The sequence below is a fragment of the Lontra canadensis genome, unplaced genomic scaffold (genome assembly GCF_010015895.1).
Source record: "Lontra canadensis isolate GAN:19392208 unplaced genomic scaffold, GSC_riverotter_1.0 scaffold4, whole genome shotgun sequence".
Lineage (NCBI taxonomy): Eukaryota > Metazoa > Chordata > Mammalia > Carnivora > Mustelidae > Lontra > Lontra canadensis.
Genome location: NW_022630998.1, coordinates 15,819,916 through 15,843,683, shown reverse-complemented (window position 1 = coordinate 15,843,683; position 23,768 = coordinate 15,819,916). Strand labels below are relative to the sequence as shown.

Here is a 23,768-nt window from a genome sequence, read left to right as displayed (position 1 = left end):
TATATATATATATATATATATATATATATATATATATAATGCATATACATATGTATATGTACATACATGCATACACGTGTGTGTGTGTTTAAATGAACAGTAAAGATAAACTGAAAAGCTCTGTGGTAGCAAAACAATAGGATTCCAAAGATGCCCATGTCTTTTTTTTTTAAGATTTTATTTATTTGAGAGAGAGAGAGCATAGGAGGGGAGAGGTCAGAAGGAGAAGCAGACTCCCCGCTGAGCAGGGAACTCCATGTGGAACTCGATCCCAGGACTCCAGGGTCATGACCTGAGTAGAAGGCAGTTGCTTAATCAACTCAGCCACCAAGCACCCATGTCTTAATACAGTATGTTAGTTTACCTGACAAAGGAGAATTAAGATTGCAGATGGAAATGAGGTTGCTTATCAGTTTATTTTGAGATGAAGAGATTATTTTGGGTTATCCAGGTTGGCTCAATACAGTTGAAAAATTGCTTATAAATGGAGGACAGAGACAGACCTGAAAGAATCCAAGATGGCAGCATGAGAGGGACTCAGCTGGCATTACTGAATTAGAAGAGAAAAGGGTTACAAGGAATGGGGGGGAAGACTGTAGAAGCTGGAAAATTCCAGGAAATGGATTCTCCCCTGGAGTCTCCACAAAAAAAAAAAACAAAACATAGCCCTCCTGACATCCTGATTTTAACCCAGTGAAGCTAACATTAGTCCTCTCTCTACCAGAACTGTAAGCTCATAAACTGTGTTATTTTAAGCCACATAAACAAACAGACAGGGCAGTATCTTCCACATAAATAGCAAATGTCATGTGATAGTGGAGCAATGTTTACAAATTTTTCAGAACAATTTTAACCCAAATATTATAATCCAATTATTGCAAATTTATTGAAACAACAGAGATGAAACAAAGGTTAAACTATTCAAAGAAAAAAAAGGTATACAGAGAAATTGTGGAGGAAAGTTCGTGAGTGGATTTCAGCCAACAACAAAATAAATCCAAGTAAGATAATTACAAGTGGAAAGCTGTAACGAAACAGACAACTGATATTGAGCAATTAGAACAATTTCCACAGAACTTAAGCCCAAACAGCTAAGTATCATAGAAAGAAACATCTTAAATACCATAACTCTTAAAAAATAAAATGAGTTTAACTGTCCAATAGGAGGCAGGAAGGGAGAGGAAAGAGAAATTAATAGCAGGAAGTAAAAGTGTACTTATCTGTCATTTTCAATGATCATTTTATGTTTATTTTTAGCTCCATTTTTCTGACTCAAGATATGGTTTATTTTGGTGAATATTCCATGTGCACCAAAAAGGAAGTATTTTCCACTTTTGAGTGAGGTACTCTCTAAATGTCAGTTATATCCAATTGGGTTTCGGTGTTGTCAGGTCTTCTAGATTATTTCTCTAGTAGTTCTGTCAGTTACTGCAAGAAGAGTATCGGAGGTCTCAGCAAAAACAATGCATTTGTCTCCTGTTCCTACTAAGTCCATGTTTGCTTCATATATTTTAAAGTGCTTTTGTTAGGTACATGTATATTTTAGATTATTATGTCTTTTTCGTGAATTGACTTCTTTATTATGTAATATCCCTTTTATTCTTGATAATTTTCTTTGATCTATGGTCTGTCATTAGATACAACTTTACTTCTGCCTGAACAACTCTGTATAGCAATTAAAAAAACAAAACAGGTTTTCTTACAAAGGATTCTCTTAGTTTTCTTTAATCTGGGAATGTATTCACTTTCATTCTTAAAAAAATATTTTCAATGGATATAGATTTCTGGGTTGACAAGTTTATTTCAGCTCTTTAAACATACTGAGCTACTTCCTTCTGGCCTCTGTAGTCTTTGAAGAGAAATATACTGTCATTTGCATTGTTGTTAGCTTTTAAATTTTCCTCTAGCTGCTTTCAATATTTTTTCTTTGTCTTTAATTTTAGCAGTTTATGATATGTCTGTTTCCACTTCTTTGCATATTATTGAAGGAGGTCATGAGAAGACAAGACTGCCACTTGGGCTGGGAGTTGGACCTGGACAGTCAAGAGGATCCTCACTCCCATCCCAGTCTCTGGTATGCATGCTCTGCTCACTGTTCTCATGGTAGGATCTGGTTTCAAGTATGCACACGTGAGAGAGTAACATGCCATTGAGACCATCTAGACCATGTCCATGACCTGAACTTTGTTAAAGTCTCCATATGAACTCCTAAGATCTTGATAGGTGAACATCCTTGTCTTGTGGCTTCCCAAGACAAGCCTTGTATGTAATTTTCCTTCCGTGTTAAACCTATCGCCTACTAATCTGGAGTGGTCCTCCTCTTTGTTTTGTCTGTCCTTTGCCCTGGGTGTATGGGAGCTGGTGTTGGATTTCACCTGGGAAACTCCTTAGGTTGCCAGTCAACATGTGTATACCATTTGGGGTTTATTGAATTTTTTTAATCTACATATTTGTATACTTGACCAAATTTGGGGATTTTGCAGCCTCTTTTTCAGCTTTTTGAGTTTTCTTTAACTTTTATTTTTCTATTTAAATTTTTCTCAACTTCTATGAGGGGTGGTCCCTCAAAGGAACTGGATACACTGTTCATATTTTTCAAGTCTTTTCTTTTTTAGTCAGATTGATAGATTTATCATTAAGTTCCCTCCTACCTTTGTCATCTCCATCCTGTACTGAATTCAAAACAATGAAGGAGTTTTTTTATTATTTTTTTGTTCTAAAATTTCCATTTGATTTTTAAATAATTTTCCCACTCTTTATACCATTTATTATCTTGCTGAGAATTTTTGTCTTTCCATTCATTTCACAGGTGTTTGTCCTTATTTATTAGAATATTTTTACAAAGTGTTGCTTTAAAGATTTTCTCAAATGTAACATCTGTTGTCTCAAATTTGATTCTGTTGGTGATCTTTTTCCATGTGAGTTGTTATTTTTCTGAGTACTTTTTATGCCAACCAATTTTGGATTGTCAGATTTTCATTTTGAACAGTATGAGATGATATCTTGTTTAATCCTATAGAGTATGTTGGTATTTTTGTTATTTTGACAGAAAATCAACCTAGTCAGTTAATTAAGACTTTAAGTTCTGTGGGTCATGGCTTCAGTAGAATTGTTGCTTTCGAATCTTTGCAGGACTCCAGAGCTGTCTCATCTGTGCCATGACCACTGCCTAATCTGGGATCTTGGCAATAGTCTAGTTCATGACTCGGTTTCCAATATCTATGCATTTTGTTTAGACCAGATTCACATAAGCACATCTTAGAGATTGTTAGCTCAGGAGTTCTTAAACAGCTCTAGGTGTTTGCTTCCTAAGTCTGTCTCCCTCCTTGGTAATACCCTGAACTACTACTTCTTCTTCTTCTTTTTTAAAGGTGCAGAAGTCTGCACCTTTATTTTCCTAGATCTGCTATGAACTCCTCATATCTGAGCTTGTGTTCGAGAGACAAGACAACAGAGGGGAAGAAAACCTGCTAACTATAGAGATCTGTTTTATTCTATTGGTACTATGGTCCTCTGATTGGAATAAATTTCCTACCCTAGATTTTCAGATAATCCAGCCTCCCATTTTACTCCTGGCTCCTACTGCTGCACCATACTCTTGTTTGGGTACTGACATATAGGAAAACTGAGAAAAGGTAAACCATTGAGGATTCCTCCTTCTTGTTGTAAATGTTAGGAGACTTTTTCCTCAAGCCAAAATTAGAGGGCTTATTCTTGACCACCGCTGGTCAGGGTCCTTGTCTGCTTCTAGGTTTCAGGCTGCACTAAGGGAAAGTCAGAGTATACCAGTAGGGAAAAAAAGGACAAACTTAACACTCTTTGGGTGATATTTTGAATTTTGGCTTTACTCCTCAATGTACCTGCTACTTTGTACTTTTCAGAGCCCTCAAATAGCTGTTCCATGGACTCTGCCCAGATATTATATAGCTGTATTCAGTAGGAGAGATGGTGGAATGTGTTTACTTCAGAACTCTTCACCTGATCCTTAATTTTTTTATTTTATCAAAAAGTATAATTGTTAGTCCTAAACGAAAGAGGTCACCGACCTTGGATTTTCAGAATAACATATTTTTAGAACTCTCTATAACTTGAGCTATTGAATCTTTATTCATGTTTTTCCAGTCCATTTTTTCATTGTAAGCATATGAAAAATCAGTTGAAGTCCAAGTTTTGTCAACTAACCAGTCTCTGCATACTCTGGCACTTCCTTTCTTCAGTAAAATGAATGAGCCAGGGCAAAATATTTTAATGTATTACTTTCAATTCAAATCATTTCATTTAAATTTCAATTTAAATAAACTAAAATCCCCATATTTAATCTTTGTTATCTCTCTATGACATATTAAGCTTGGCTTTTTTTTTTTTTTTTTTTTGCTTAATAAAAAAATGTGTTCAGTTCCAAGGTACCTAGGTGGATCAGTTCGTTGAGTGTCTGACTCCGTTTCCACTCAGGTCATGAACTCATGGGACTTGGGATTGAGGCTTGTGCCCTCCTCCACGCTTAATGGGGAGTCTGCTTGAAGATTCTCTCCCTCTACCTCTCCCCCAACTCTTGAATGCTCACATATGCTCTCTCTCTAAAATAAATAAATCTTAAAAAATATGTCCAATTTCATATTAAATTTACCTTATTAACTTATATGCTGAAGCCAAATACCTCTGGTTTATGAGAGCATTCTGTGCACATCTTTTCCTAACTCCACATTCACTGATGGTATGTTAGTAGCTTGGATTCAGCTGGACTAGGGGTATTTGAACAATGAAATCATCAAATGGTACTGGAAAATCCCTCCAAACCCCATAGTTATTAAACATTTATCAGAACAACACTGCTTATGATCAAGAACAGGAATTTTTACTTCATAGAAAAATGATTTTATAGAATATTTCAAAGATGGCAAAGGTTAACAAAAGGTAGATTAGGGCATAGTTCTATCATATATTAAATATATTGGTTCTGGCAATACAATCTACTGTTACAGAATTTGGCTATAATTTCTGAAACACTGCCTAGCATTTTCAGAAACCCTGTCAAATTTTGATTGCAAATAAATTAAAACTGTACAAATAAGTTGTAGCTTACTTGGCCAAAACCATGGCTGTTTTCTTCAAAGATTCTATTGATCACTCTAGGAGTAAGGCTTGCAAATATTGCTTATAGAGCAGTAGGTATAGCTTATATGCCATATCCAGCTACAAATCTAAATTGGGAGAAATTAGTGCAGCATCTATAAGAAATTTCTTTACAAGTAACAGTTAAGTAGATCTTATGAACATGGTTTGCATGAATCACCTTGAGGGAAAGTAATCTTCTTAAGGGTTCCTCATGTAGACAGAGTTACCAAGACATGTCTCCCCTTAATGTGTTTAGAAATTAACTGGAAGAAGACAAGAGGGTGGTGCATAATAGTTTTGTATGAGAAGCAGAGAATAATGGATGGCTCTCATCCAAGATACATTTGCTCTGGTGATTTTATCACCATACCACAATTCAAGTTACGGTTCTCACATGGAAGAGTCAGACACCTAATTTCATCAAAACAAGTATGGGCTTTCTACCTTAGGAATAGTTATATCAACAAACCTGAAGGCTGGTATATGAGAACAGAATACTAACCATATTTTATCATAGTACATGAACCCAGCTACACAAATAGGCAGGCCTATAAAGAATGCCAAGTCATAATCAGAAAATTACTAATTTTAATCAGATGAATTTACAAATGGCATCAGTTCTAAGAGAGTCTGTTCATTTCTACAACAGGATTTATTTAGTCATTGAAACTATAATTATTGGTATCAGTGGGTGAGATAACCAGTGCTGGCTCCACTGAGCTTGTTTGGGAATTCACCATCTCAAATCTATTGGCTAAGGCTGCTGTTGGGATTCATCTGATTTGACAACTTTATCTGATAGTCATACTGAAGCATTCTCTCCTTTCTATTACTGTTTTTAGAAATATCACATTTTATATTTATCAAGATTAAAATGAAAGTATTTCTGTGTACACACACACACTCATGTCTATATTCTTAGGGAGAAATAACAAGCCTATTTATATGAGAGTTGTTCTAAGTTTTTTAAAAATTAGTGTGGTCAAAGTTTGGAAGCATAACATGCCAGGTCCATGATTAGTATACAGAAAATGCTGTAATATACTTATTTATATTTCTTTCTCTCTCCCGTACCTCCAAAAGCATGTGATGCAATTAACAGGTAGAAATATAGCAAAATATAAGATTCAGCAAGATAAAACAATCATCTTTGCTGGTGTGACAGTTGTGATTCTATGGATGCATTCGGAATATATCAGGCAAGAATTCAATTTCTTTGCTTTAAGGTCTATGGACATCCCCAAGTGAAGACGAAGAAATTCTCATTGCTAACCTCAACTAAGACAACTTCACTTTTCAGGTCCTTCACTTGAAATATTCTATTTTCAGATATCAAATTCTGTGACCAAGACCCAAATTAAACTATCATAACAAAGAAATGTGGATATACTGTTTCAGACAGCTGGGAACTGAGAAATTCGTGGTTGCAGCTAGCTTCAACCATGAATGGACCTATGGACTTAAATTAATGTCAGGTCTTTGTCTCTTTGCTCATTTCTTGATTCCAGTAGTCTTTGCTTAGCTTGATTCTTCAAGGATGATCTCTCCACTTGTTGAATAATCTGACTACCAATGCACACCTCAGGAGTCCCTGAGTCTAACATCCCTCTTAGGAGTACATCTTACCTGACAGGTTATTCCAAATATACATACATTTTTTCAGCTTGGACTTCATATCAATTTTTGAAGCAATGAATTGGCCAGATTATGAGGTTCTTTTGTTGCTCTGACTTGTGACACATCCTAACCTCTCTGTTCATGATATGAATTTGCTTAATCTAGGCTGTAAAATTTGTGTTCCCCTCAGGTAGAGAGGTATGAAAACAGATAAATCATCTGATATTCACTACAGTGTATTTTCCAAAGGTATTTTCCATTTGCTCCATTAGATCCATTCTCTACTGCTTCATAATCTGCTCTCTACAAGAAGCAAACCAGGACAGACTAAATCAATGAGCTCCCTTTCCTCTGTTTTGTTTTTGTTTGTTTGTTTCAAGCACTAAGATCCTTGGACCTGGATCTGAGGGAGGTAAGAACGATGCTGATTATTTTGTCAGATCCTCTCTGTGGAGACACTCAAGCTAACTGTAGGTATCACCTCAAGAAGTTTACTCAAGGTCGTCACTTTTCTCCTGGTACACATTTCTTCATTAGTCACCCTGTTCACCTTGACTCATATCTGATGGTGTTATTTGCTTCTTCTTATAAACCCTGTTGACAGAATATGTTTGTTCACTGACCGTCACTGGTTTTATGATTATCTGTTTCTTAATTTCTTAATTTGTCTTTATTATTTCCCTTTTTTATTTTGATAAGTTTTATCATTAATTTGCTGAGTGGATAGTGGAATCCTAACTTTGTGTATTTTGGGTTTTTTTTTTAACCTTTCTATATATCTGGGATTTTATTTTCTAATCTTACAATTATTGGTGCCACCAATACCTTTTGGGTAATGTTTCTTCTGAGAGACAGCAACAATTATTCTTCAAATTCTGAACTTTTTCTAATAATAGTTCTGTTGTACTATCTATATAAACAGATAAGAGTGAAATTCTTTTGCAAACCTGTGTCAAAATTAAAACCTTTAAAGAGTATAAACCACTGGCCTCAAGTAGAATTCCCTATGTGTACATAATATTACAACTTAAGAACTATTCTATAATCAAATGGAAGTGAGATATAGGAGATCAACCAAAAGAACTCCAAAAGGAACAAGTAAGTTCCATTATGTTCCAAGTCCCAATAAGTCTTATTCTCATGGATTCTACTTCTGATTTATAGCTCCTTTGCAGCTCACATGCATGACCTCATGAGGAATGCCCAGCTCGCCAAAGGCAAAAAAAACTTCAGTTTTGTACCACCTACTGGTAGAAAATAGCAAGGAAATAGAAGAATTCCCTTGAACACTAGGGGTGAAGGAAGAGCTCAGTAGACAGAAGTTCAAAAAACATGTCTGATTGCTCAATTCCCTGGAAGTACAGATGATCAGAATCAAATACAGTGATTCATATGCCACTACCCACTTGCTGGTTAGACACTATGAAGTAGAAAAAACACAGTTTATAAACTGGTGACAAGAGGTTTGGGAAGGAGATTAAGTAAAAGGACATTTTATAACAGAGAAAGTTCTTAATGTCCAGATAGGAAAGATGATTGGCTCTGTGTCTGTCTGACAGCCTCTCTTCCCAGAAACCTCTTCTCTTTCTCAATGGCCTCTTGAAAAATTGACTGTGGTGACAGGAGTGGAGGTTAGTCGTAGATTTTAAAACACGGTACTTCCTCTATCTAGGATTTAACTAGTCCAGGGCCTACTTGCCAATAGTCATCATTAGCTATGAGCCCCCAATATGACACCATTTCCCTCAGACAAATATGTCACCTGACAACAGGTTTATTAACTTGCATAGCAGGTTTGTTACCTCATAGACCTTCATATTAGAAATGACAGCATCCACATTTCCTTAGAATAGATATTTATTCTGGTTATAGACCTGCTTTTCCTGCCTATCTAATGCTCTATTCATAATCATATTGCCATTTATTTACTCTAAATTTATTTACTCTAAATCTCTGTCATATGACAACCTTCAAGCTGATAAAGAGCTGTAGGATATTTGAAGAAGAGAATCAGCAGGGTAAACACTTAGTGTGACTGGAAAGTGTCCTGTTGGATGTGTTTCATGCTCTGTACCAGTGATCAGTAGGATAGTGTTCTTTCTCTTAGTAGTTGTGTTCATATCACAGACTTTAATTTTCCATCAGCAAAAGTTTTGTATCCTATTGCTACAACTTTAGGCTCTGATGATTTGGAGTCATGGTTCTTAAAAGGGAAGGATATTTGAACCAATGGACTAAAGACTGATTCCATTAAACCAAAAGCTACACATTTTATGTTCCTTCTGTCACTGGAGCATTAGATAAAGAGAAAAAGTTTACTCTGTTTGCTGAGCTGATTTTTCTTAATTTGATTTCTATTATTCAATGGAGGCAGAGAGAAATAGGCCTGGAATTCAAGAGATTCTCTTATTATATCTGTTCTTTCTGGTTTAAAAAAAAAAAGTCATAAAAAAATAAAACTACTTCACAAAGGAAGACTGTTTAGGGCACACGTTCCTTTGGTAATTAATTTTGGAATGTGCCAGGCAAAGAACTATGAATGGCTATTGTGCTAGCTGAAGATGAAGGAATGTGGAAGGGGTAGTGAAAAGGGAAGTTATAGATGCCAACTAAGACAATGTGACTTTTTGCAAAAGTAAGGATTGTAGGGATTATGCAGATTTTCTTCTTTGTTTTTATATATATGTAAGTTTGTAAATATCAACAAATCCATTTTTCATCTTTCTCCCTGTGGCTCTCTTATTAACTAATGTAAATGGTGTTACCAAAAATTGAATTTATATTCAAATTTTCTTAAATTTCAAGATACCCAAGAGGAACAGTGACTGAGCTAGAAAAGAAATAAATATTATCCAGAGATTAATAAAATAGCATATGGGATTTTCTATTTCCCCTTTTGGGACGAAGAAAAGTTTACACCTTTGACTATACACGGATAGTTCTGACATGTTAAGGAAAGCATTATGCTTTTACTTTTGGTCAGAACTAAAAAAAAAATGCATAAAAGGGGTGATACAGATGCTAGGTCCACAAATATGTGCACAATACAGGACCATCTGGTATCTATTAGGCATCACTTCTACCTGGGAAATGCAAACTACATTTTCCAGAATCCTCTTCACTATATGGTTATTGGAAGGATTTCCTTATGAGAGGGATCAAGTGAAGGGGAAGGGCAAAGATGAAGTTCACCACAGCATTCTCACAAGTGCTTGAGAACCACCCTCTTCACCGTTAGACTGAACATTTTGTGGGAGTCTCTCCAAAAGTCCTCAAAGAATGCAGCATCTTCCAGGCAGTCATTTGAGGGACTCTGGTTTAGTTCTTCGGGGGAAAAAAAAAACCCCTCAATGTCAACTTTTTGCTAACTTCAGTGACAGCATCTTGAACAATTGACTAAAACTGTCCCTCGATTTTGTTCCTCAAGAAACTGCAAAGTCATTCTATCTTCAGTAAGAGTGGCTTGTGTTTTCCTGACTGAATCCAGACTGGTATTAGAGTATAGTTCTTGGAGGACTGCAAACAGAATATATGTTTTCTGTATCTATTTAGTGCTTAATGCAGAATAATTGTTCAACCAACTGTTTGGGTCAAATCTGTTCTTAACCTCACATGACAAAGAAGTTAAAAAAGGGGAAATGGGGGACGCCTGGGTGGCTCAGTGGGTTAAGCCGCTGCCTTCGGCTCAGGTCATGATCTCAGGATCCTGGGATCGAGTCCCGCATCAGGCTCTCTGCTCAGTGGGGAGCCTGCTTCCCTCTCTCTCTCTCTCTGCCTGCCTCTCTCTACTGTGATCTCTCTCTGTCAAATAAATAAATAAAATCTTTAAAAAAAAGGGGGGGAAATGGTAGGGAATTTCAGGAAGAGATAAGACTTTTGGTTCCCACATTTCCATTTTCCTATACTGAGCAACAGTCAGCCAACGATCTCCTGAGTATTCAGAGGTCTTGAGTTATTTACATAGGCCATGTAGCATTGACTATTTCCCTAATTTTACCAAATAGAATTTCCTTTGATAGCATAGATCCACTGGGATTTCTGTAGGTCACCTGCCTCAATAATCAAAGTACAAAAAAAAAAAAAAAAAGAAAGACTACAACAAAAAATTTTCACCACTACAATTTCACTACAATTAAAGTAGGAGAGGGTTATAACCCTGGGCATTATTCCAGTTTTGAAACTGAGATAAAATCTTATAAAGGATAGGTCTTGCATTAGAAATCCTGTTTTTAGTACATTTAATACCCTTTAAATACCTTTAAAAGTCAATCTTTGCTATTCTTTTTCCTGAAATGTACATACTTTGACAGCTTTAAATTGTATCTTCATTGAAGTTTGTGTACAAGCCATAATACAAAATGCAGAGTTTGACAGTCACATGCATGCATAGAATCCCTTTGATGGCATGGCCCCTAAATCATGTCTGCTTACATAGATTTCTTTATTTCATTTTTTCTCCTCTTAAGATGACTACAAGTTAATGGAAACATTCAAACTAGGAAAATCGAGATTCTGTGTTGAGGGTAGATAAACTAACATAATAGGAACTGTGAACAGAATCCAGGTTTTATAATTCAATATCAGCATAGCAACTGGAAAGCAGTAGTAAGAAATTATAAAATTTCACTGACAACATTTTGAGAATGATTCATTCCATTCACTTAAATGTTTTCCACAACTAGCCACTTACCTGCAAGACCTAGCAAGATACAATTTCCAATGACTATAATCCTTGCTATTGATTACAAAAGTCTGCTTCAGCTAAACTCAATTGACATTTATATTGTTAACTTAGCAGGTATGAAATTTTAAGGAGTTTATTGCTCGGCCCTGAAGGGGAGCAGCATCACATAACATAAAGGCTTTTTTCTGGTTTCTGAGGTAGAAGGAAAGAAAATATATATACGTGTAGCAGTTCTTTTTTTTATACAGCCATTTAGCTGCACAGTGGATTACACTGTTTTTATTGGAGTGACTGCACAGAAAAGTACATTTTAGTGAATGGATTTATAAATACACATCATCTCGCTGGGTTCAGCCATTAATAAGTGTAATGGAAAAGGGAAGTATCAAATTAAGCATGATTAAGTTGGGAAACAAGCCTTTTGTAACTCTAAACTTTTTCTTTAGTGTCTAGATGAGGAAAAAAATTTCCCTGATTTCACAATGTATTCAAGAGATCTGTGTCTAAAATAATAATAAAGGCAGAAACTAGTATGATTCGGGTATTACTGTCTACATAATGTTATTTATGTTATTAAATTTGAATGGCCCATTTCTGTTTCTATACTGTACTTATATTCCTGTCATAGTAGAAAATAAATTCAATTTCCTATTTAACACTGCTGCAGTACTATTTTAAGGTAAGGTACCCAATCTATGATCCTGCTCTTTTGATAGATTTTATAGTTTCTTTTCATTAATATTGACTAAATGAATATTACTGCCCTCCTCTTTACTCCTTTAAGTCCATTGACTTTCAGTGATTCAATTATTTAGTTAGAGCTTCAATCCTAGTCTTAAACAGGTTTCCATTTAAATTATCTCTTCTCTGTTTTTAGTTGGTCTGATGTTTCGTACTCATTCTATTAAGGTTCCCAATGTCCATTTCAATATTGTTAAATAATTTTATTTTTATAGATTATCATGAAAACAATTCCCTTTGAACAATTTTCTATATATCAGGTTGTAATAATGCTATTAGTACATAGTATTTGAATTAATAATTCAGGGATTATCTGCTAAAATCTACATTCTATTGAATAAACTGAGACTGTGACTTCTTTTAAACAAATATTTAATGTTTTCTCAGCTATTTATAAATTTTTGCAACAAATAACTGGGTTTGAGACTTCGTAAATATTATGAAATTCCTTTTTTTTTTTTTTTTACAATATTCACTGGCTCAGTCCAGAGAGCATATGACTCTTAATTTCAGTCCCCATGTTGGGTGCAGAGATTATACTTAGATAAATAGATAGTTAAAAAATAAAACAAAAATCATTCAGTTATCTTTAACTGAAAGAAATCTCATAATTTAAGGTGTATGGAGTAAGGTTTAATTTGTGTTACAAACTTATTTTTCTATGTACAGTAAAACAATCTTTGCAATATATCCTAAAAATTCTGCTTCATCAGAAAAATATATTTTTAAAATATCACCAGATTGAAGAGCATGACAGTGGTGAATATTTATTGTGTCTTTAAAATGCTGTATAAGTCAGCTAGAAAGAAGTGAATAACATTGGCTTTTGTGAAAGGTAAGAAAATATAACCAGAACACAAAGTGCATATAAAATAAACTTATTTTGCATGATTCAAGAAAATAATGGCATATGTATCTCACAGGGAGATTAAGAGATAAATCATGGGGTTGTTAATAAACTGGAAAATAAATTTTTACCACATAGAATCACAGCAAATTTTGTAAGTATCTATGCTATTAAAAATTTTTAAATATAAAATGATCAGGAGAAAAAAAAGGCCCCATTTCCCATGCAATCAACCAGCATTGTTGATTTTGAAAATATAAATAGGTATGTTTAAAATTCAAATGTATAAAATGAAAGGAAAAATTCCATACTCCCTTCCACATTTCCCTATCCTTCTTGTCATATGTACCTACTGTTAACATTTTTATTGCATTCTGCAACAATAAACAGCTAGCTAGGTAAACAAATTCATGTCAGCTCTTATCTTTTGATAGAAACATACAGATTTTTTAATACAATTTATTCTTTCAGTATACAGTACATTATACTATAAAAAGTCCACCTGCTGCCTTTTGTTATAGTATATTTTGGACATATTTTCATATCAGCATAATAAGGATCTAACTTTCTCTGTATATAACTATATTATATATACACACACACACACACACACACTCTCACCAGAATTTTTAAATAATTTCTGCTCATTAAAACTTACATTATTATACTTTTTTTTGCTATTATAGGCAATATTCCAAGACATATCCTCTTGTATATAAGCATAACTTTTAAGTATAATCCTATGACAAATTACTACACCTAGAATCTATTGTTCATAAAGTAACTGCCATTTTGATTTGTATAGACACTATCAACTTTGCCCTAAAGGTGTTAGGGAACTCCTAACTTATTATCTCTGTCTCTGTTGTTTTTTTGTTTTTTCCTTTCCCTCATTTTCTTTCAGTTACCAGGTATCTGATAGTTTAAAAAAAAAAAAAGTTACCTTGTTGGTATTTTTATTTTTTTTAATTACAAGTGAGGTTATATATCCTTCAGTGTACATACTAATATTTCTAATTGCTCTGTTATTTTGCTCTCAATTGGCAATTTATATCTTTTCATCATTTGCCTATTTTCTCTATCTTGGTTGAGCCTTTTGTACATTAATATAGTTGTTTGCAAAATACTATTTTTCTACTTCTTATTTCTCCCACGCAGATGCCCCTGTTAAGCTTTTTAAAGATTTATTTATTTATTTGTGAGAGAGTGAGAGAGAGAACACAAGCAGGAGGGAGAAGTAGAGGGACAAGCAGACTCCCTGCTGAGCAGGGAGCCCAATGTGGGTCGGGATTCCAGGACCCTAGGATCACGACCTGAGCCAAAGGCAGATGCTTAACCCACTGAGCCACCCAGGCATCCCTTTTTGATAAGCTTTTGATAAACTTCCCAGTTTATCAGTTGTACCACGGAAGAGGTGTTCAGTCTGCTCTTCAACACAGTAAAATATTTTTTTTATCAAAATTAAATGATTATTTGGTCTATAAAAATTGAAGGCAGAACATCACCCACTGTTTTAAATTCAGAACTGCATTTCATGTACGTTTCCTCTTTGGGCTCCTGGACATCCCTTGTGACTTGTAACCTACAGCGGCAATGCTAATGTCTCCCCAGTGAATCCACTGGACTCTGGCTTGCTTTTATTAGGGAGTAGAATACCTTTCTTCAATTTCTTCCATTTTTCAGTTTTAGTTCCATCAGTCCAAGTTCATATTTTTGGATAAAGTGATACAGGTGAAGAAAGAACTGAATTACCATTCTTTCTAACAGAACCACATCAGAGTAATTCTAACTATCTTCACATTCTACACAAGCATGAATTCCACAGGGTGGCAAGTGAGTGCTGCAGGAGAAACTCTAACACAAGAAACTGACTTTACACCTCTGTGGTACTGGTGCAGGGGAGATCCAGAATTGTTAATAATTGCTTTATTTGTATAACTTACTCTTCTTTTCTTGGTAAGACTCCTTTAACAAAGTGTCACATTCTAAAGGAGCATAAATTCAACGCCAAAAGGCTTGAAAATGATGTAATTTTGATGCAGCAGGCTTTAAAAGGAAGCCTGGAAACTGGAATTCCATCCTTATACACAGCACCAATGTTCTAAAACTCATCTTTAGACAGCTTTCCCTTAAAGTTTTTGTCATCTCAAGGATTGCTCCCTCAAATTTGGTATCTACCCCAATCTTCATTCTGTCTTTAATTAATTTCACCCTTTCACTGTGCAGATATTACCTGTTCTTTGATAAACAGATTTAGTTTCCTTTTAATATAAACCAAATTTGCTTTCCCTTCATTATCTTCATCTATCTACTTCATATCAAATGACAGTAGAACCAGAACTAAGTAGAAAGAAGAAAAAGTGGAATTATCTGAATGAGTACATATACCTTAATATTTTTCATGTTATACTTACGAATCTGTATTTGATATGGGTTTGTTTGTTTGTTTGTTTTTTAGCCTAAGCCTGTCACATAAAAAGTCTTCAAATTATTCTCCATACAAAAATTATATCCATCGGGGTTAAACCTCTGCTTTCGGATCAGGTTGTGATCTCAAGGTCCTGGGATCGAGCCCCACATTGGGCTCTCTGCTCAGCAGGGAGCCTGCTTCCCCTTCTCTTTCTCTGCCTGCCTCTCTGCCTCTTGTGATCTCTCTCTCTCTGTGTTAAATAAATAAATGAAATCTTTAAAAAAAATATATACATCTATATAGATTTGCATAGGTTTCATCTGCCTCTTAAAGCATCTTCTGAAGTTATCATTATTACAATATATTACATTAATACCATATTATTAGATTAAGATAAAATATTGTCTAAACCAAGCAGTCTTCTCCACAAAAATTAAATAACAGATTCTAACTCTTTTTTACTTTTTAGTAAAACTGTTTCTTCTAAATTTACAAAATGTCTAAAAATGAATTTTTTTTCCCAAAGTGAATGATACTTTATATAACACAATATATTTCTTGCGGGGGACAAGAACACTATTTGATGGTATGGAAGTTGTTCTTGTTTTTTTAATTTAAATTCTCAATAAATTCTTCACACTTATAGAATATATTCAAGGTCAACTATTTGTGTTTAGGATCCAAACTAGAAGAGAATCTAACATTTGTAAAGTTCTAGAAAAGAGAGTTTCCATCATCTACTTGTGCTTCTAATATTTCCTTTATAACCAAGAAAGGATGATTTGGAGGAAAATTTTCTCCCCCCATATCTAAAGTAACAAACACATTATTCTTGGGCATATATCCCCTCCAGAACCCGCACAAAAACAAGTTATGCAAAGCAAAATCACCATTTTAGAAAAGCCATTTCTAAAATGCAAAACTGTTCTGTTTAGTAATGGCATTTGGATTCATACTACGGGTAGTATGAACATATATGTATGTACTCAACACTTCATACAAAATCCCTCATCATGTATACATAAATATAAAATATGGCTAATTCCTTAGCAATATATTTATGGGTATGTCTCCAAAGGCAAGGGAAACAAAAGCAAAATGAACTACTGGGACAACACCAGTTAAAAAGTTTTTACACAGTGAAGGAAACCATAAAAAAAAAAAAGGCAATCTATTGAAGGGGAGAAGATATTTGCAAATTATATATCTCATAAGAAGTTAACATCCACAATATATAAAGAATTTATATAACTCAACACACACAAAAAAAATTTTGATTTAAAAATGGGCAGAGCACCTGAATGGACATTTAAGAAAATATATAGATGGGCAATAGACACATGAAAAGATGTTCAACATTGCTTATCATCAAGGACGTGCAAACCAAAACCACAGGAGATATTACTCCATAGCAATCCAACTGATTAGTATCAAAAGGATAAGAAATAACAAATAGAAAAAGAAAACCTTCCTGCATTATTGGTGGGAATGTAAACTGGTACTTCCACTGTTGAAATCGGTATAGAGGTTTCTCAATAAATTAAAAATATAAATACCATATCATCCAGTAATTCCCCTCCTGCGTTTTTACCCAAAAAAAAAAAAAAATGAAAACACTAATTCAAAAAGATAGATACATGCCTATGTTTACTGCAGCATTATTTATCATAGCCAAAATATAGAACCAACATAAGTGCCCATCAGATGAATGCACAAAGAATTGGTACATACACACACACACACATTACTCATCCATAACAAAGAATGAGATCTTGCCATATGCAACATGGATGGACCTAGAAGGTACTATGCTAAGTGAAATAAGTCAGCAAAGACATAGGATTGTACTTATATGTGGAATCTAAAAAACAGAACAAATGAACAAAAAAGCAAAAAATAAACTCTTAAATACAGAGAACTAACTGATGATTGCCAGAGGGGAGTTGGGTGGGGGAAATAGATAAAAGGGATTAAGAAGTACAAATTTCCAATTATAAAATAAATAAGGTACAGAGATAAAAAATATAAAATAAAAAAACTAAGGCTAATTTATGAAAAAACATTGCTTAAAAACCTTTCAGAATGCTAGTAGTAAATGACACAGGCAAAATGGCAAAGTCAAGAATTATAGGCTGAATTGAAAATTTAGGTATACTTAACTTTTGAGAAAAGTTTCTGAAAAAATATCAACAAGATACAGGACAATGGTAGTTCTAGAGATAGAAAATGTTCGCATGTCAGAAATGAATATTTCTAAACAGTGCATTTGCTACTATATGTTCCCAGAAAATTGAAATTATTGTTACATTTGAGCATTATGAAATTCTAAAATACAAATCTCAAAATACCATGGACTTCATATTATTCATGTCTCTAGAAGAGAAAGAGAAAGGTTTTTTTGTTTTGTTTTGTTGATGGTGGTGGTGTCGTCGTCGTCGCTGTTGGCTAGGGAGGCATCCCTGCCACATTTGTGAAGAAATTTGAGAATCTAGCCTGTCTTCATATCCCAGGCAGAATTTGAAAATACGAATATGTGAGATCCAGTCCATTTTAAATATGGTATTGCACAGCAAGGATAATGAAAAAATAATTAGTGGAGAAATGATGCCATATGACTATTTCTTTATGATGGCTACTGACAAGATCAAAAACAGACCCTTCCCTTTGCTTATACCTAATTACAAAGTCAGACACAGTTCCTTCCTCTTTTATCCCTAGTCAGTGTCATGTTTTTTGTCCCGTGAGTAGTTAGAACGGTTTGTCCCTCAGAAACTGGCTTGACATAGAGATAAACATTTCCCATTCAAATAAGTGACACATTCCCTATATACAAAATAACCTTGAGGGTAAAGCACCTAAGTTTCTCCCTCTCCTTACAAAAATTGCTAAGGCAAAAATACTCTATTGAGCACTCTGGTTTTCAGATATGGTCTATTCTCCCTATTGCAGCTGCCCAATAAAATCACCTCTTAATTGTCTGGTGAATTTTGTCTTTGACAGTACCATACATCTCCGTCAATAATTCTAAATAGATAAAAGAATAAGTCATAGCATTTAAATTGAGGCAAGCAACTTAAAGACTGAAAACAATATGGAGGAAACAGATGAATCTGAAACCCATATTTCATTGTCCATCAGTACTTGACAGATAATACAAAATTCTACATGAATGCTTTATGTGCATGAGAGTTTAAACTATTTCAGAAGATCACTTTCAATGAACTGTGCCTAGAACTATTTCTAGAAATAAAGGGAAAGTACTTTTGTGTGCAGAAATAAAGAAGTAAAAGACTTACCTTTTCCTAGACTGCTGCATAATCTTTGGTTTTCATCTCAAAATAAGTTTATTCTCTACCATCTGCTCTATTTTATTGCTATCATTTTTTAAATATATCTAATAAATAGAAGAGATATGAAATTTATCAAAACCTTCAATATGATGTGGAATCAAAGACAGAAAGAACAGTACTAATTTCAGAATGACAGAATTATAATGAAAAAATTCTAGTATTAAATTATTTATAATCTGGACTACATATATGTATTCTGTTTACCTCACTCACTTTGTCTTCTCTCTCTCTTTTTTATGGGGGGGGCAATTTCTGTTTCCTATCATGTCCCACTAATTGAACCCATATACAATTCTCACAGTTTATCTTTTGTTTGAAAGATTTTCTCATCCTATTGACATGCACAGCCAGACACCATCTACATCTTCTTCAGTATTGCTAGGCTTCCCTAATTCTTTCTTAGCTATTATTTATCTGACAAAATGGAGGGATAGATTATAATTCAAACTTCTATCTTTTCTAATACACGTGTAAAGAAAATAATGCTTAAATTTTTAAGCATTTCTCAAATTTGTCATGGTCATAAGAAAACAAAATAAGACTTAGATACAGTCCTAGACCGGGAGAGACAAAGCAGAGGGAGAATCAATAATTTAATACAATATGTTATTGAGGATGGAGCCTGGAGCAGACAAACAATACTGGTGGAAAAAATCTGTAGAAACCAGAATCAAGTCTGGAGTTTAGTTGATAGCAGTACACAAATGTTGGTCCTCAGTTTTAACAAATATGCCATCGTTATACACAATTTTAACACTGGCAAAAATCTAGATGAAGGGCATATGTGGGTTCTCTACAATATCTTCGCAATTTTTTCATAAATGGAAGATTACTACAAAATACAAAATTAAAACCAGAAAACAGCAATATACAAGTATACAAGTACCTACCTTATTCTCCAAGCCAACTTCCAGGAAGACACCTTCTCTTAAGAGACTGCCTGAAAATCCTGGTTATGCCCACTGGGAGGGTTTTCATTTGGATTCAGTGATGTCACTCAGTACTCCCAAACCTGGAGATCAAAGATATATGTGTTTATAAGAGACGCTTAACCTCACAAAACAAACTGAGCGTTGCCAAGGGGAGGGGGGTATGGAAAGGGTGGTTTGGTTATGGACATTGGGGAGGGTATGTGCTATGGTGAGTGCTGTGAAGTGTGTAAACCTGGCGATTCACAGACCTGTACCCCTGGGGCTAATAATACATTATATGTTTATAAAAAAATTTAAAAATTATAAAAAAAATAAGGGGAGGAATTCAGAATGGTTAATGTGTTACCATATTAGAGTTGAGAAAATCAGTATGAAGTCATGTTTAGCTTAACATAAATAAAAACGGATGGTCGCAAAAAAAAAAAAAGATATATGTGTTTATTCTCTCCACTCTGATCATCACTGTGGTTGAGGGTTTTGCCCTTGGGCCCACCGTCCCCACTCTTGGTAGCTTTCAGTCCCCCTCTCTCAGGAGCTGTGCTACATGAAGTTCTTGAGGAAAAAAAAAAAAAGTCTGGAGCCTTTCTTTAAGAACATATAATTCAAACTCTATTTTATTGCAATATTTGGGACCAAACGATCTTATCATTTATCTCGCTTTCTAACTTGCAACAACCCCACTAATTCACACATTCACTTCCTTCAGTTAAAATCAAGTGAAATCAAGATATGAATTGCTTTTCAAGCTCAGCAATTCATCAGAGTATCACAAGCATGTCTAATTCCCCTTAGGTAGAGACACACACACACACACACACACACACACACACACATTCTTCTCCATCATTACAATGAGTGAGTACAATTCTTTGAGAGATTGAAGAAAAATCTCTATTAAAAATAAAAGCAAGGGACACTCAGGTGGCTCAGTCAGTTGAGAATCTGACTTTTGGTTTCTGCATAGGTCATGATCTCATGGGTGTCAGGATCTAGCCCAATTTCCCTCCCCCTTCTCAGGCTCCCTGTTCAGAGAGGAGTCTACCTAGATATTCTCTCCCTTTGCCCTTCCCCACTTGCTCTAGCACTCTCTCTCTCTCTCTAAAATAATAAATAAATCTTTAAAAAATAAAAATAAATAAAAGCAAAAATAATTATTAAATAATGATGAAAATTGAGTATTAGCCATTCATTATTTGATAGAGTTGGTATTCATCAGTTTCTTTAACTAATCAAAAATCTGCTTTTACAACCCTCTCCCCTGAAATAACGCACTTCATGCTATAAAGGCTTGCTAATAAATAGCTAGTCTCCAGTGAAGACACTTCCCTGTAAAATAGATCGTTTGAATCTGAAGAATATACAGTTTTTGACCATATGAAGCCACCATTTTCTGCTTTCCATCATGTATTTAATCATCTCCAAAATCCTTTTTTTCTTTAAAAATAACATTTTTCTTTTTTTTTTTTTTAATGATTAACCCTTCAGCCTCAGGAAGATATGACATTTCTTCACAGGCCTTCATGTCATCTAAGAAGTTTGTTTGATATATATTCAGCCAATGGCTGTAGGAGGCAGATGTGACTAGGAGGCATTTATACCAGTTGAAAATCCATTCATAATGTTATCTGATTCATAAGCCATGAAAATTAATGTTATTTATGTTCTACATAGCTGCCTTTAGTGCTGGAAGTTAAAGGGTTTGAAGAGAGACAAGACATTTAAAGGGTTTATTTTTTTCAACTTGGAAGAAAAATGGCATGTAAAGGAGCATTAAAAATTCATAGATGTACAAAGTGCTTTTGGATTTGCTAATTGTTTTCAAAGATTTATACAGTATCTTGAGAAATATAAAGTTATGAGCTATAATAAATTTATGTAATTTAAAAAATTGATTTGGATCAGAAGCACTTATTCACCAGTATGGATGTTATTGACTTTATGCAAGAGCAATAAATATTTTGGATTTAAATTAAAATGGCACATTACTTTACTTGTATCTGCATTTACCCACAGCACTACTGATGTATAATTTTATGTCTCCAAGTAAAGAGAAGGGGTCATGCAACATCAGGAGCAGTGATTTTTGTTGCCCTATTTTAAAAAATTAAGTGTAATTTCAAAATATAACATGTCTAATCATCACTAAATTCAAAGAAAATTGTAAAAAAGATAATGAATGTTTTATTATTTATTTATTTAAGATTTTATTTATTTATTTGAGAAAGAGGGAAAGAGAGCCAGCACAGAGGAAGAAGTAGCCTCCCCACTGAGCAGAGCGCCCAATGCAAGGCTTGATCTCAGGACCCTGAGATCATGACCTGGACTGAAGGCAGATGTATTACTGAGCCACCCAGAAATCCCTTAAAAATTTATTAGAAACAAGAAAATATCTTTTAATTTCATATACCTAATTCTCTTTGGTTCAGGTAGCTACCATACTGTTTTCATCTGTTTTAGTGAACCACATCCCTCCTAAAAAAAGATGCATACACATGCTATATATTATGTGTATATATATCTGTATATATATATATATGTTTTCTTCATATGTTCCAATATACAAAGACTGTATAACTACTTCACATTAAAAAAGTGTTTTTATTAAGTTTTAATTTTAATTCCAGTATAGTTAACACAATATTATATAAAATTAATTGTTCTTTCACTGATTATTTTGTAAAGGATAATCATCACTAAGGAGACTGAACAATATTATGCCTAATTGTTTACATTGGAGAAGACTGATAATTGGAAGGATGACAGAAATGCTCACAGAGTGCAGGCATGCTCTGACAAGGGGGATAAAATTAGTCTTTGATAGACTGATAGGTCCTTTTCATCTTTGGGAAAATCCATTACAATATTTTTCATATACCTAACCAAGAGCTGATTGTCATGTTTCATCCTTTGTCTTTGTAGCTCTGTGGAGCATCACAAAGTAAGACAAATGTTCTAATCAGCTTGTCTGAGAGTAGGTTTCATATTCCCCTATTTGATTTAAGAAACTTCCAAACATAGTATTTTTTAGAAGTTTCCTATCCTGTTTGCTTTCCTTACAAGTATTTTGACTCTTGCCCCTTGAAAAAAAACCCTGGATTTCTGAACTAAGTGCAACATAGGGCCTTACCAAGTCTATAAGATGGGTCCATCCTTTATTCTGGATTCTGATAATGCAGATTAAATCTTAGTAGTTTTTCTGTGTTCGCATGTCCCTGCATTTTAAATACCTGAGAGTAAAATCTAAAGATCATTTCATCAATTTTCCCCTATCTGGTCCTGTAATTATTTCCTAACTTCCTCTTCCTAACCTAAATTCAAATTGACTAGTCCCATGTTTTTCTAGCATAAGGAAATTGTTAGAAGATTACTATGCATCTGGTGAAGGTTGGCATTTGTGTTTCTAAAGCACATTTATCAAGCAAATATTCTATGTAAATGGAACTGGTTAATTTCCACATCATTGCCTACTATGTGCCATACATGGAGCTAGGCATTGTGGATACAATGATGAATAAAACTATACATGATTCTTGCCTTAATAAATCTTACAAATGGCAGGGAGTAACTTCAGTTACAAATCTCACAACTGTTAGAAGTATATGGAGAGAGTGGTAAGTATTGGTAGATGGGCTCCATTTTAATTATGGAAAATTTCATAAAACTCTACTTATACAGCAATGTAATTTCAAGTGTTTTGGAATAAATCTAACAAAATATAGTTAAGATTTAGACATAAATAATTAAAATATCTTCAGAAAAAGTAAGGTCCTAAATTAGTGGAGTCATATGGCATGTTCATAGTTTGGATACTTGTCTTTTCTTCCCAAATTGATCTATAGATTTAATATCGTCCCACCACATCTCTACTTATTTTAGTAGGTTTGACAAACCCAAAGTGGAACTACATAGGAGAAGAAAAAAAAAAGGTCTTTTCCATCAAGTGTTCCAGTATAACTGGATAGCCATTTGGAAAAGAAAAACATCAAAACTGACAAATCAAATTTCACAGTACAAATGAAATTCTAATCCAAGCATATATATATTTAAAAGTGAAAGGCCTAAGAAAAAAGCT

The 23,768-nt window shown here is 34.2% G+C and overlaps 1 long non-coding RNA gene across 3 annotated transcripts in view; it reads right to left on the bottom strand.

Annotated features, from left to right (window-relative positions):
* LOC116860038 overlaps nucleotides 1–23,768 on the bottom strand; it is a 233,126-nt gene that overhangs the window by 42,364 nt on the left and 166,994 nt on the right. The window contains exons 2-3 of one of the 3 annotated variants that reach the window (XR_004381259.1): nucleotides 19,655–19,776; nucleotides 18,711–18,808 (exon numbers count right to left, since the gene is read on the bottom strand). This is a non-coding gene — a long non-coding RNA (uncharacterized LOC116860038). Of the gene's footprint in view, nucleotides 1–364; nucleotides 644–18,710; nucleotides 18,809–19,654; nucleotides 19,777–23,768 lie in introns of those variants that run through there. The other 2 variants (XR_004381261.1, XR_004381260.1) reach the window with 2 other exon arrangements.